The following is a 12,832-nucleotide window of genomic DNA, read 5'->3' as shown; positions in this document are numbered from 1 at the left end:
TTTTCTTTTCAATCTTGTTTTATTTCTTTCTTACAGAAAATGTCGGATCTCATCTGGCTATACAGTTTGTTTGATTACATGGTACAATTGGTTCAGATCTTTCCAAGGCTATGTTTAGATGTTGGAGATATGTTTATGAGCATCTTTTACTTTAATTAACAGTGTAACCTGCCTGATGCAGTTCCGATGCTATCTGACTAATGGATCTGATACGAAGGTGAAATCTCATTGAATATCATAAGTGCTGATTGTACTGCCGAACTCAATTGTGCTGTTGTAATTTCGATTATTGTAATATTCTTTTTCAATAAAAGCTATTGATGTAAAAAAAAAAAAAATGTTTGCTTGTGGGTTTAGATGTATTTTGACCACTCTAATACAGGGCACTTTTACCCCTTCCTGCCAAGACCAGTTTTCAGCTTTCAGTGCTTTCACACTTTCAATACCAATTACCTAAATTTAATTTTTATCATTTTTTTCATACAAGTAGAGCTTTCTTTTGGTGGTATTAAATCAGCCCTGGGTTTTTTATTTTATGTGATATAAGTGAAAAAAGAGCAAGAATTAAAAAAAAGCACTTTTTTTAGTTTCTATCATAAAATTTTACAAATAAGTAACTTTTCTTCACACATTTGGGCCAACATTTATACAACATTTATACCGCTACATATCTTTGGTAAAAAAATAACCCAAATTAGTGTATATTTTTTAGTCTGTGTGAACGTTATAGAGTCTACAAGCTATGCTGCGTATCATTGAAAATTGGCCCAACATCCAATTAGCACCTTCAGGCATTCTAGGTGCATAAATTACACTACATCTAATTTGCTGACTACCTATCACATTTTTTGAAGGCCCTGTAGCACCAGGTCAATGGAAACAATCACAAAATGACCCCATTTTGGAAAGCAAACATCCCAAATTATATTCTATGAGGCATTATGACTCTTTTGAACATGTCATTTTTTTCCACAAGTTTTTGGAAAACGTGGAAAGAAAATGAGAATGCATTCTTTTTTACACAAAGTAGTCAATTCATAAGGCAGTGCTAAAACACAGCATGGTCATAGCAAAAATTACACCCCAAAATACATTTTGCTACACGTCCCGCATATGTGGGACTTTTTCACAGCCTAGCCACATAAAAAGGCTCAACATCCAAGGAGCACCATCAAGTGTTCTAGAGACATAAATTACACATATAGTTTCCTGACAACCTGTTGCATTTATGAAGACCCTTCATATTTCTGACACAAAGCATGTACATACCAATTACATCTCAAAATACATTCTGCTGAGAAAAGGGTAAACAAACGATTACCTGTGGTTTTAGTAGTGAAGTGGTCCACAGAGGAGAGCATTGGTCCAGACAGCAGGCAGGGACGTGGTCAGGAATCCTCCAGGCAGGAATACTGTCCATAGCCAGTACAGGCAGCAGGCAGAGATACTGTCAGCACAGCCAAAGCATTGGTCCAGGTAGCAGTCAGGGACGTTGTCAGCAGCAGCAAAAGGAATCTTCCAGGCAGCAGGGGGGGACATAGTCCATAAAGTCCTGGGTCATTACAGGCAGCAGGCAGAGATGTGATCAGCACAGCTAAATTATTGGTCCAGGCAGCAGGCAGGAACATCAAGCTTAGGGCCTCGGTCAGACCCTATTCTAAGAATTACAAAACCAAGAGAAAACCAAAAGCTGTTTTTCCCTACTCAGAACACTCTTCTGATCCCTCTTCACATACGTGAGACCCCTGTGTACTACAGTAGCAGGGCAAAAATCAGTCCAAGTGGCAGGCAAAAAACATGGCCGATTCACAGGCCGAGGTCAGTGCATGTGAAAGGCATAAACATGGATTAAATTATGTGTAAAGTTGTGCTGAATATACGTGAAATCTATAGTATAAAAAGTAATTAAATCCAATATAGATTATATATAAACCATGAATAAATAAAATACACCATGTAAGAAATTCAATCAAAAGTCCTTATACGAAAAAAGAAATCCTGGTTATGACTTAAGTCCCCAAATTATAGAGAACAGGGAAATCAGTCCTTCTCAAAAGTTTTATGAGACCTTCCTGGTTTTGCCAGTATCACTTACAGATCGGAAAAAAGTTGGACTCTTACCGAAATGGATGGACTCCAGACCAACGGAGTCGTTAGCGCTGGCAGACAAACCCTCTGCAGGGATCACAGATGCATACTCTGCTCTCACATGCCGCTAAGGGTGTGAGCATGTACAGATCTTCCGAAGGTTTCCCGACGTGGGCCGAAAGATTCCGCAACCAGCTGATCGTCATGCTTTCCTCTCAGTCGACGCGAAGCAGAAGGGCAGGGTGGCCGTCCAATCACTGTTAATTTCCGGATTTTACAGAGCTCTCCGATAGGCTATCGTATACAAAGGTTCTTCAGTGAACAAACCTGTTGCCATGGCATTCGAGTTGAAGTGGGACCTGGCTGTAGACCCAGATCACGTTTAGTCTCCATGAAAATGGTGACGGACATGGTTAAGGCCATGTCCAGCCCATAGGAGATTAGATTCAATTCTTGGTCTCCGAGAAAATAGCAGCCGAACGGAACTGAGGCTTGGTTCGGCCTTAATGTCAGCCTTAATGTTATCTGAACGGAACTGAGGCTTCGTTCGGCCCTAATGTTATTTAAGTGATGGATCAGCATATCACCTGTGCCCCAGGAGGATGTAAGGTATTACAAAACATGTTGGGCTGTTTATGCTGATATCACCACATTTAGAATATCCCCCAGCACGGGTGTATATTTGTTCTTAATTTAACCGTTTTTTTTATTTATTTTTTTATTTGTCATAATCTGGCCATTTTGGGTCATACCTCTGGTCTGCTGTATATATTTTTTAATCTAATACATTTTTTGATTGTTTAACGGTACATTCACGATCGGAGTCCACTTTTGTTTCCCCTTCCCTCCGCTCGTGGCCGGGCGGCCGAGCGTCTAATGTTTTACTACAGGTTTGTTCACTGAAGAACCTTTGTATACGATAGCCTATCGGGGAGCTCTGTAAAACTCCGGAAATTAACAGTGATTGGACGGCCACCCTGCCCTTCTGCTTCGTGTCGACTGAGAGGAAGGAGGACGATCGGCTGGTTCCCGGAATCTTTCGGCACGCGTCAGTAATCTTCGAAGATCTGTACGTGCTCACGCCCTTAGCAGGGTGTGAGAGCGGAGTATGCATCTGTGATCCCTGCAGAGGGTTTGTCTGCCAGCGCTAACGACTCCGTTGGTCTGGAGTCCATCCATTCGGTACGAGTCCAACTTTGTTCCGATCTGGAAGTGATACTGGCAAAACCAGGAAGGTCTCATCAAACTTTTGAGAAGGACTGATTTCCCTGTTCTCTATAATTTGGAGACTTAAGTCATAACCAGGATTTCTTTTTTCGTATAAGGACTTTTGATTGAATTTCTTACATGGTATATTGGATTTCATTACTTTTTATACTATAGATTTCACGTATATTCAGCGCAACTTTACACATAATTTTTTCTGATTTGATCCATAATTGATATTTGATGGTTTTTAGTTGCAGCATTTAGGTTATGCCCCAAGCGCGATATTTTTTTTTATTTTTATTTTTTGCAATAGATTTTTATTGTTAAATAGAACAACAGTTTACAAAACATGTCAATAATAAGTGGCAGTAGGGCGAGATGCCCCCTAAAAGACAAATGCATCATACTGGTAAAGCATATAATGAGAAAACAAATAAAAAACATATCCCTCCCCAGACCATGGTTGCAATATAGAAGGTAAGAGAATAAACCTTGACCAGTCCGAGAATGAGAGCGCGTGATAGCATTAGTACATTCAAGAACAAGGGGCCAACGAGGCCCCCTCCCGATTCGTGGGGACCCGGAGACCCCCCCTTAACACCCTCCACTCGGGGTCGAGACGGGCCCAGGGAAGATCGCCCAGCCGCCCCAAATGGGAACACACTGCGACTGGGCAACTCCCCAGGGCCCCCCACCCCCCAGCAAAAGGGACAGGTCAACCAACTACACTGGTTATGCATTCAAAATATAGCAAGTGAGAACTATGAGTTATGCAACTGAATGAGGCACAAGTGATATATACTCAATATCTGGGAGGAAGAGCAAAAGAACACAGTAGAACAAATGAAGATTTCCTTTCAGCGTATAGATTAAGAAATCCAATAAGTGAAATGTTAACTAATCACAAAGAATATTTGCAGCCAAAGGGAGCATCCCCTACAGGGAGGGGAAGAGGGGTAAAGGAGGAAAAGGGGATAGACAAAGAAAATAAGAGCAGGGAAAGTAGAGGAAAAAGGCAATTAGCGCAGAAGAGTGTAAAAGGAGATAAAGGGAGGTGGAGAAGGTCGTCTGGAGAAGTGAGCGACAGCCAGTAGTACAGCAATTTCAGTGTAGGAGGATGATCCCAACAAAAGATGCCCAAGGTTCCCAAGTATGATAGAATTTCTCAGAACGATCCAAGATTACACCGGCCATTTTTTCTTGATTCATGATCCAAGAAATTTTTTTCTTTGCTACTCTGGGTGATACAGTAGGCGTCTTCCAGGCTTTTGCCAGGGTAAGTTTGGCACCTAGTAAAATAAAGTGGATGAGGCGTTGTGTAATCTTGGGCGCTCCCGTGACTGGGAAGTTGAGAAGTGCAATGAGGGGGGATGGTAAGATAGGCTGTGAGGTAATTATGCTTATCCAGGAGAAAATTTTACGCCAGAAATGTCGAATCCTGGGACAGGACCACCAAACATGAAGCATGTCACCTCTAAGGTTACAGCCCCTGAAACATAGAGGAGATGCTGACGGGAAGATGTGGGCAAGTCTTGTCGGTACTAAGTACCACCTGGTAAGTACTTTAATGCTCGCTTCTATGAGACCGGTATTCATGATGCCCTTGTATGAGTAGGAAAAATTCCTTTGCCAAGTCTCCAGGTTCCAAGATTGGGCTAAATCATCTTCCCAAGCCAACATGTAAGAGGTTTTGGACTGTTTACCCGAGAGTGCCTTGTAAACCAGTGAGATCCCACCCCTCTGCTCGATGCCTTGCCCACACCATTGTTCATAAGGGGTAATTTGTGGTCCATCTGGGAAAGGTCTGCATTTTTTGTGAAGAAATGCGGATATCTGTGTAAATCTGAAGAATTCAGATCTGGGCATGTCCAGTTTACTCACACAATAGGCCTTCGTTAGGGGGCCTAAAGGTCTGAGAAAGTGACCAATTCTGTAGAGCCCCTTGTCTAGCCACCACTGGAATGCTTTGATGTCTAGGCCCGGGTAGAAGTCTGGGTTGTGAAATAAGTGTTTCAGGGGTTCTAAAGAAGAAATTAGGTGTGTGTTACCCCTGAGGGAGTCCCATAAAGTGAATGAGTGGGACAGCGTCGGCGACATGATCGGGGGTCTGGATCTTTTGGGGCTCCATAGAAGGAAATCAAGGGTATGAAGTGGGACTGCCAGTCTTTCAATGTGTATCCAGTCAGGATGTTCCCATCGGGAGTAGATTCTGGAGAGCTGTGAAAGTTGTGCTGCTTGGAAATACCAAAGCAAGTTTGGCAGGCCCAGTCCCCCCTCTGTCCTCGATCTATATAGGACCGACTTTGCCAGTCTGCGTCCACCCTTCCCCCAAATAAATTTGATGACCTTGGCTTGGAAGAGCCCAAGGTGGCTTTTGTTTATTGGTATCGGAAGGGTTCTAAAATAGTAAAGTATACGCAGGAGTAATGTCATTTTGATGGCATTGATCCTACCTAGCCATGTCATGGGAAGCCCCGACCACTTTAGGAGAGCTCTCTCTAATTTTTTGTACAGCGGCGGGTAATTAGCTTGGTAGAGGAGATCTATCCTTGGTGTCAGTTTTATTCCCAGGTATGTAATAAATGAGTTGGTCCAGGAGAGTCTAAAGCTATCTCGAAGCCTAGAGATGAGTGAGTCTGCAAGATTAATGTTAAGTGCTTGAGATTTGTTGTAGTTGACCTTGAGGCCAGATACCAAGCCAAAGTCATCTAGGAGGTGGCATAAGTTAGGGAGCATTGTGAGGGGAGAGGATACAAAAAGTGGGATGTCATCCGCAAACATTGCGCATTTGTGAGTTTGGGAGCCACAAGATATGCCTTTGATATTAGGGTTGTTCCTAATAGAAATTGCTAAGGATTCAATCGCTATAGCGAAGATAAGAGGGGATAGAGGACATCCTTGTCTCATTGTCAGGGAAATAGGCGCAATCTCACGAGGTACGTTCGTGTTAGCGCGCGTCGGCGCCTACGGAAGCGCAAGGTAGTTTCAAGACGAACGGCCGACGCTACGTCTAACCAGGCGGGCATACGCGGTGATGTTACGAACACACAACGTACTCGACGTAGCCGTACGATCGCCCCGACGCGCTCACGAGGTGACCTGGGTACCTCGCCTATTTAAACGTTCGCCTGACAGTGCTGCATCGCTGGATTATCGTCAGCTCTCCTGTGAACCTGTACCCGTGTTTCCTGCTATCCAATCTCCTGTGTACCGACCCGGCTTGCTCGACCTACTCCTGTTATTCTCCTGGCTCTGACTCCTGGCTTGTACCCGACGTTCCTGATCTGCTCCCTGCATCCGATCCCGGCTTGTCTTGACCACTTTCTGGACTTCTGCTGCCCACTCTTGGACTTCCTAGCACGGTTGCCCTTAGAGACTTGTTTACCTGGCACCTGACCTCTGCTGCTGCTACCTGGCAACCTGTGCTACTGTGGGCACTGCATCCCTGTGTCAACTTCAGGGTTGTGCTGCACTCGGCCGCAAGGGGAGCCCTCTCAGCATCTCGGCCTCGCCCCTGACCGTGACACTCGTCCCCCGTAAGATAGGGAAAGATTCAGAGTAAAATCCCTGCAGACGTACCTGGGCCGAAGGAGTTGAGTAGAGAGCCCTCAGAAGATTGAGAAAATGCTCACCAAAACCCCAACGCTGTAAAGTTGAAAAGATGAACGACCAGTTAATAGAGTCAAATGCCTTTTGCAGGTCCAAGGAAAGCAAACAGCCTTGTCTAGGAGCTCCTTTGTCCCAGTTGGAGTTTAGGATAGAAATCAGGTCAATGGCTCTACGCGTCTGGTCAGAGCCTTCTCGGCCTGGTATAAAGCCTACCTGGTCCTTATGGATATACAGACTAATGAAAGAGGCCAGGCGGTCTGCAAGGATTTTAGTCAGAATCTTTAGATCATTGTTGATGAGGGAAATTGGTCTATAGTTGGAAACAGCACTAGAGTCCTTGTCTGGTTTAGGGATAACCGTTACATATGCCATATTAGAAGAAGCTTCTAAGGGACCCCCTCTCCGAAGCTCATTGAAAAAACGAGCAAGGTATGGGGCTAGAGTGGTGGAGAAGGATTTGTAGTAAGGTATAGAGAAACCGTCCGGGCCAGGAGCAGAGTGGGGCTTTAATTTTTTGATCACTGCACAGACTTCTTCCTGTGAGATAGGGGCATCTAAGATCTGGCGATGGGAAGATTTCAAAATTGGGTTTTGTACCGTGTCGAGGAACTGATCAACCTGCGCTTGTGTCGGGCAGTCTTTATTACTATAGAGGGATTGGAAGAAGGAATGAAATTGTTCCATTATGTGTTGCGGGTTTTGGGAGAGGGTACTACCATTTATTTTGATTTTAGGGAGAGCAGTGTGTTTGATTTTTGGAGAAAGTCTACGAGCTAAAAATGTGCCTATCCAATCTCCCTGGCAGTAAAAACGGGATTGATTCCAGCGGATCCATTTTTCAGCTCTAGTAGTGAGTGCCAAGTTTAATGAAGCACGAGCTGCATCCAGGTCCGAGATGGGAACCTCAGAGGGGCGAGCCTTGTGCCTTTTAGATAGGGCCGCGAATTCCTGCTCCAGTCTGACAATATCAGATTTTTGTGCTTTGTTAATTTGAGAAGCAATTTGGATAAGGTGTCCTCTGAGAACCGCCTTATGAGCAGCCCAAAGGCACGAGGGTCCAACCTCCGGGGTGTCGTTGACTTGAAAATAAGTTTTAATTTTGATATCAATATCCGCCTTTCTGCCTGGGTCGCTCAAAATAGATTCATTGAGGCGCCATCTCCTACCGGGTCGAACCACTCCAGGGCGCCGGAAGGCTACCACCACCATAGAGTGGTCCGACCAGACTACGTATTTAATGAAAGCTTTGTTTGTTAACGGAATGGTATGGGAAGTAACCCATATGTGATCTATTCTCGAGAAAGATTGGTGGGGACTGGAGAAATGGGTAAAATCCCTTAGGGATGGATTCATTTCCCTCCAGATATCAATCAGCCCATGTTGAGAGATTAGTTTGGCTATGCGCAGACTTTGTTTAGTGGGTCGAACAAGGCGTTTACCCGGAGGGCGTGCCTTGTCCATACCCGCGTCAAAGGCCGTATTCGAGTCACCCCCAAAAACTACAGTCCCCTCCAATAAAGGTGACACGGTGTCCAGTAGATTCTTAAAGAAGGCATATTGACCTCTGTTGGGGGCGTAATATGAAATGAATGAGTAGAGATGACCATCTAGCTCTCCAATCAATAGGAGAAATCTACCTTCTGGATCTTTAAGTTCTGACTTGAGAGAGAATGTACATCTGTTGGAAATAAAAATACCCACCCCCTTTGTTTTATCATCTGCATTAGCCAGTGAGAAATAAGAGAATTTGGAGTGGATAAAGGAAGGATGGAAGCGTTTAGGGAAATGGGTTTCTTGTAGAAGTGCTACATCAACTTTTTGGGAGTGAAAATGTTGAAATATTTACCGACGTTTGGCTGGGGAGTTTAGGCCTTGGGCATTATGAGTGATTAGCTTAAGGGGAGTTTTGTCTGGGTCAGTTACCGCCATCGAGCAGAGGAGTGAGAATACCCCGATAAACAAAGGCACTTCCTTAGTAGACTCATAGACCAGGACAATATCAGACCGGTATGTAACTTCAGCTTGCATGGATGAAGACTGTGCACTCATTCTCCAGACGACTTCTAGGGGAAAGAAAGAATAGAGGATGAGCAAGAAAAGGGGATAGAGGGGGGGCGTGGCCGGCCGGGACCGAGGACGGACGCTTTTCAGCAGAGCTCCGCCAGGCCTCTGTTAATCTGGTGCCATCCTCCGCTCCAGAACGCCCTAAGTGCCAAAAAACCGCCTTGTTTTGCTCCTCGGAAGCTTCTCCACAGGCCAGGGTACTTTTGTTAGCCATTTCTAGCTCGGGGACCGCAGGATTTAATCCGTTCTGGCCGCTGGAGGCCGCCGCGCCGGGCGCCATCTTGCGGCCTACTAGGCCTCCATAATCCCCGGACTTTCCTGCGGGGCTGCCCGGCGGCGGAACCGGGCATCCCGGAGGAGATATACTCGGCCGCCGCACCGCTGCACCGCTGCACACAGGAGGCTCCTGGGATCACCTGCCCTGCACCCCTCCGGCCTGGTGAGTCCCCTGTGGGGATACTTGAACTTCCACCTGCCTGCTCTCCTCCAATTCTCTCTCCCCTCCCTCCCCACACCGTCAGGAGGATCCCTTGCTAGGCCACCCCTGGGGGCTTATGAGGACTGGTTCGTTTATTGCTATCCTTTTATCATTGCACCAGGCAACAATCATCCCTGGCAACACCCTCCAGGCGAGACCCTGGCTTCGGCCTATACTGGTTCCTGGTGGCCATCTTGCTACACCCTGCTACACCCAGGTTTTCACAGCTCCCATTGCCACAGATCTACAAGGTGAAGGGGTTAAAACAAAATAAGCCTCCTGACATTGACTGTACCTGTCGCCAGTAATTAATATGATCACGATCAACTTTAACCTCCGTGGCTCCTAAATGAGTTAGGGGGCCCATCTACTCTCCACGACCCCCGCTAAACAACGCTAACTACTAATAGATCCAGGGGTAAGCTCTTCTTATCTCTACAGTACCAAAGCACCCCATGAGAAAAATCGGTCAGCAGCAGGAACATTACAAGCATATCCCTGAACAACAACAGACAGGGCCTATTATGGATCGTTTTGTCACCAGATCTCAACTTGCGCCCTCTCATTCTCCGCCGGATCCCTTTGCCATTCTGGATTCAACTCTTGGGACTGAGGGCTCTGGCTCCTCTTCGGCTAATGCTCTCCAGGCCCCTGAACCGGGTCCCCCCTCAGCGCAGGGGGTTCTTACCCCTGCTATCTTGGATGCCAAATTGGACGCCAAGCTCCACCTATTACTTCAACAGATCACGACTAATGTCTCGGCCGAGGTAAATAAGCTTGCGGTGGAATTGAGAAAGGAGATCAACCAGCTGGGTGAGCGTACAGACACACTTAAAAATAAGTTTGACGAGATGGTTAGCTATGTCCAAGCCGTTGAAGAAGACAATCACAACCTCCGCCGCTCTGTCTCCCAACTACAGCTGCAACAGGAGGACCTGGAGAATAGAGAGAGACGCCAGAACTTACGCTTTAGGGGTATCCCGGAGACTGTGGGTGACTCTGATCTACGTTCTTACCTCCTGGGCCTTTTTAACGCCCTGGCCCCCACGGTCGTGGACATAGACTGGCGCCTTGACAGAGCACATCGCTCCCTGGCCCCCAAACCTCCTGCTGGAGCCAGACCTAGGGACGTTGTTGTCCGGTTTCACTTCTTTGAAAGCAAGGAGGCACTGATCCACTCCACACGCAATAAACCTCAAATAACCTACCAAGGGGTGAAACTGCAAATCTTCAGTGATCTTTCTCCCATCACTCTGGTTAAACGCAGGAACCTCCGGCCGATCACCTCCCACCTGCAACACCACAAGGTCCCATACTTTTGGGGGTTTCCCTTTCGCTTGATGGTGTCAAAAAATGGAACTCAGCACGTCTTACGGGACCTTCTGGAAGGCGAAACCTTCTTGAAGAACCTTGGTCTTCCTCCCCTCCCTGAGGAGGACATGCATCCCGCTGAAGTCCAGATTCGTCCGTTACCCAACACTCCAAGCCGCATCTGGACGCCCGTGCGAAGCAAGACCAGGAGGCACCTCTCTACACCTCAGCGCCCACGGTTCTCCAAGCAACCTCCATGAACCCTCTCGACAATTCTCTTGCGGTTCAGTTTATTTGCTACTTTGACCCTCCCATTTCTCCCTTCCTCCTGTGTATGGGATGGGAGAAGTTCCTGTTGCTGTGGCATTAATCTGTTTGTCCTTTGCCTTGACTCGTCAAGCTGGGACTTTTTTCCCCACCCCATGGGGCTCCGTTTGTTTTTTGTTTTTGTTTTTTTTCTACGAGAACTATAGGTTGTTAATGCTATTTGTTCATCTATGAATTCATACGGAGAGTTGATGGCCCTTCCATTTTTTCAGTCCAACCACCCCTGGTGCTCGTCCGGCCATGACCCTCTTGACCTGGGTTGACTCCCTAGGTCCCCTGAGGCACATGACGCCCTCAGGTCATGCTAATGTTTTTTTCTTTTTTTCTGCTCTTTTTCTTTTTCTTTTTGTTGTTTATTTTTTGTTGTTTTTGTTACTGTATTTTACTAATGTTTTATGTTCTACTGTGTCCACTTGTAGAGCTCAGTTTCATTACTCTCCTATGCACTACAAAGGTTGGTTAGGCCTCAGGCTATCCTGGCTTTGGGCGCTCCTATTTTTTTCTCTTTGCCGGGGTACATCTGACGCCACAGTCGCATTTTCTTCAATGATGCCCCAGTATAATGTTGTTTACTATAATGTTGTTTACTATAGGCTGTGCCACTACTCTCAGGTACTTACCATTGCTTATCTTAATAACGCATCCTTATGGCTTTAAAAATTCTATCCTATAATGTTAAAGGCCTAGGTTCCATACGTAAGCGCTGGCTGGCCCTGAAGGAATTCAGGTCTTCCGGTGCGGACGTGATTATGCTGCAAGAAACTCATTTTAGAGCGGATGGCTCCCTTAAGTTTGCCTCCAAACATTTCCCTACCTCCTTCCTGGCCTCTGACCCCACAGGCAAGGCAGGGGTTGCAATTTTGATTAAGAAGACGTGCTCTATTAAGGTTACAAAATCCCATGCAGATCCCCATGGCAGGTATCTAGTTTTAGAATGTCAGCACTTGAGCACCTCCCTAACCCTTGTCAACCTGTATGCCCCTAATGTTGGGCAGCTTGACTTCCTTAGTACCTTGCTTGACTCCCCTCATTGCCCATCCCAGCCTTTCATGATAGTTGGGGGGGATTTTAACTTGGTCATGTCTCCCTCCAGGGATAGGAAAACTCTGTTCTCATCCACACCCTCCAGGAAGTTGGCTTCCCAAGCCACCTCTTTCCGTCAGCTCATCAGGTCCCATCGGCTCTTCGACTCATGGAGGATCAAGCATCCCACAGCTCAGCAATTCACCTTTTATTCTCCAGCCCATAAAATGTACTCGCGGCTCGATCACTTTCTTATTTCCGCCCCTCTCATCCCTCACGTGGTCGACTCTGAGGTGTTACCGATTACCTGGTCCGACCATGCCTCCATTACCCTAAACCTCTTGCTCACTCAGGCTTATCCTAGATCCTGTCACTGGAGGCTTAACAGCCACCTCCTACATTCTGAAAGCTCCCGCTCGGTCCTTGCGAAGAGTCTCACGGAATTTTTTCAACTGAACACTGGGTCGGTCCCGGATTTTTCCACCCTGTGGGAGGCCCATAAGGCCGTCTTCAGAGGTGCTTGTATTGCAGAGAGCTCTAGATTGAAGAGGGATAGGTCCGCACTTATCCGATCACTAACCTCTGCTCTTCTCACGGCTGAACGGAAGCTCCTGGCCGCCCCCACGGTGGAAAGACTCCGGAGGGTCACTCTCCTTAGGGAACAGATTAAAACAGCACAACTCAACCGGGCAGCCAAATCGCTGCTTTGGATGAGGCAGAAAT

The sequence above is a fragment of the Lithobates pipiens genome, unplaced genomic scaffold, assembly GCF_037356315.1.
Source record: "Lithobates pipiens isolate NorthernLeopardFrog02 unplaced genomic scaffold, aLitPip1_a1.2 Scaffold_19, whole genome shotgun sequence".
Lineage (NCBI taxonomy): Eukaryota > Metazoa > Chordata > Amphibia > Anura > Ranidae > Lithobates > Lithobates pipiens.
This window is presented reverse-complemented; position numbering follows the sequence as displayed.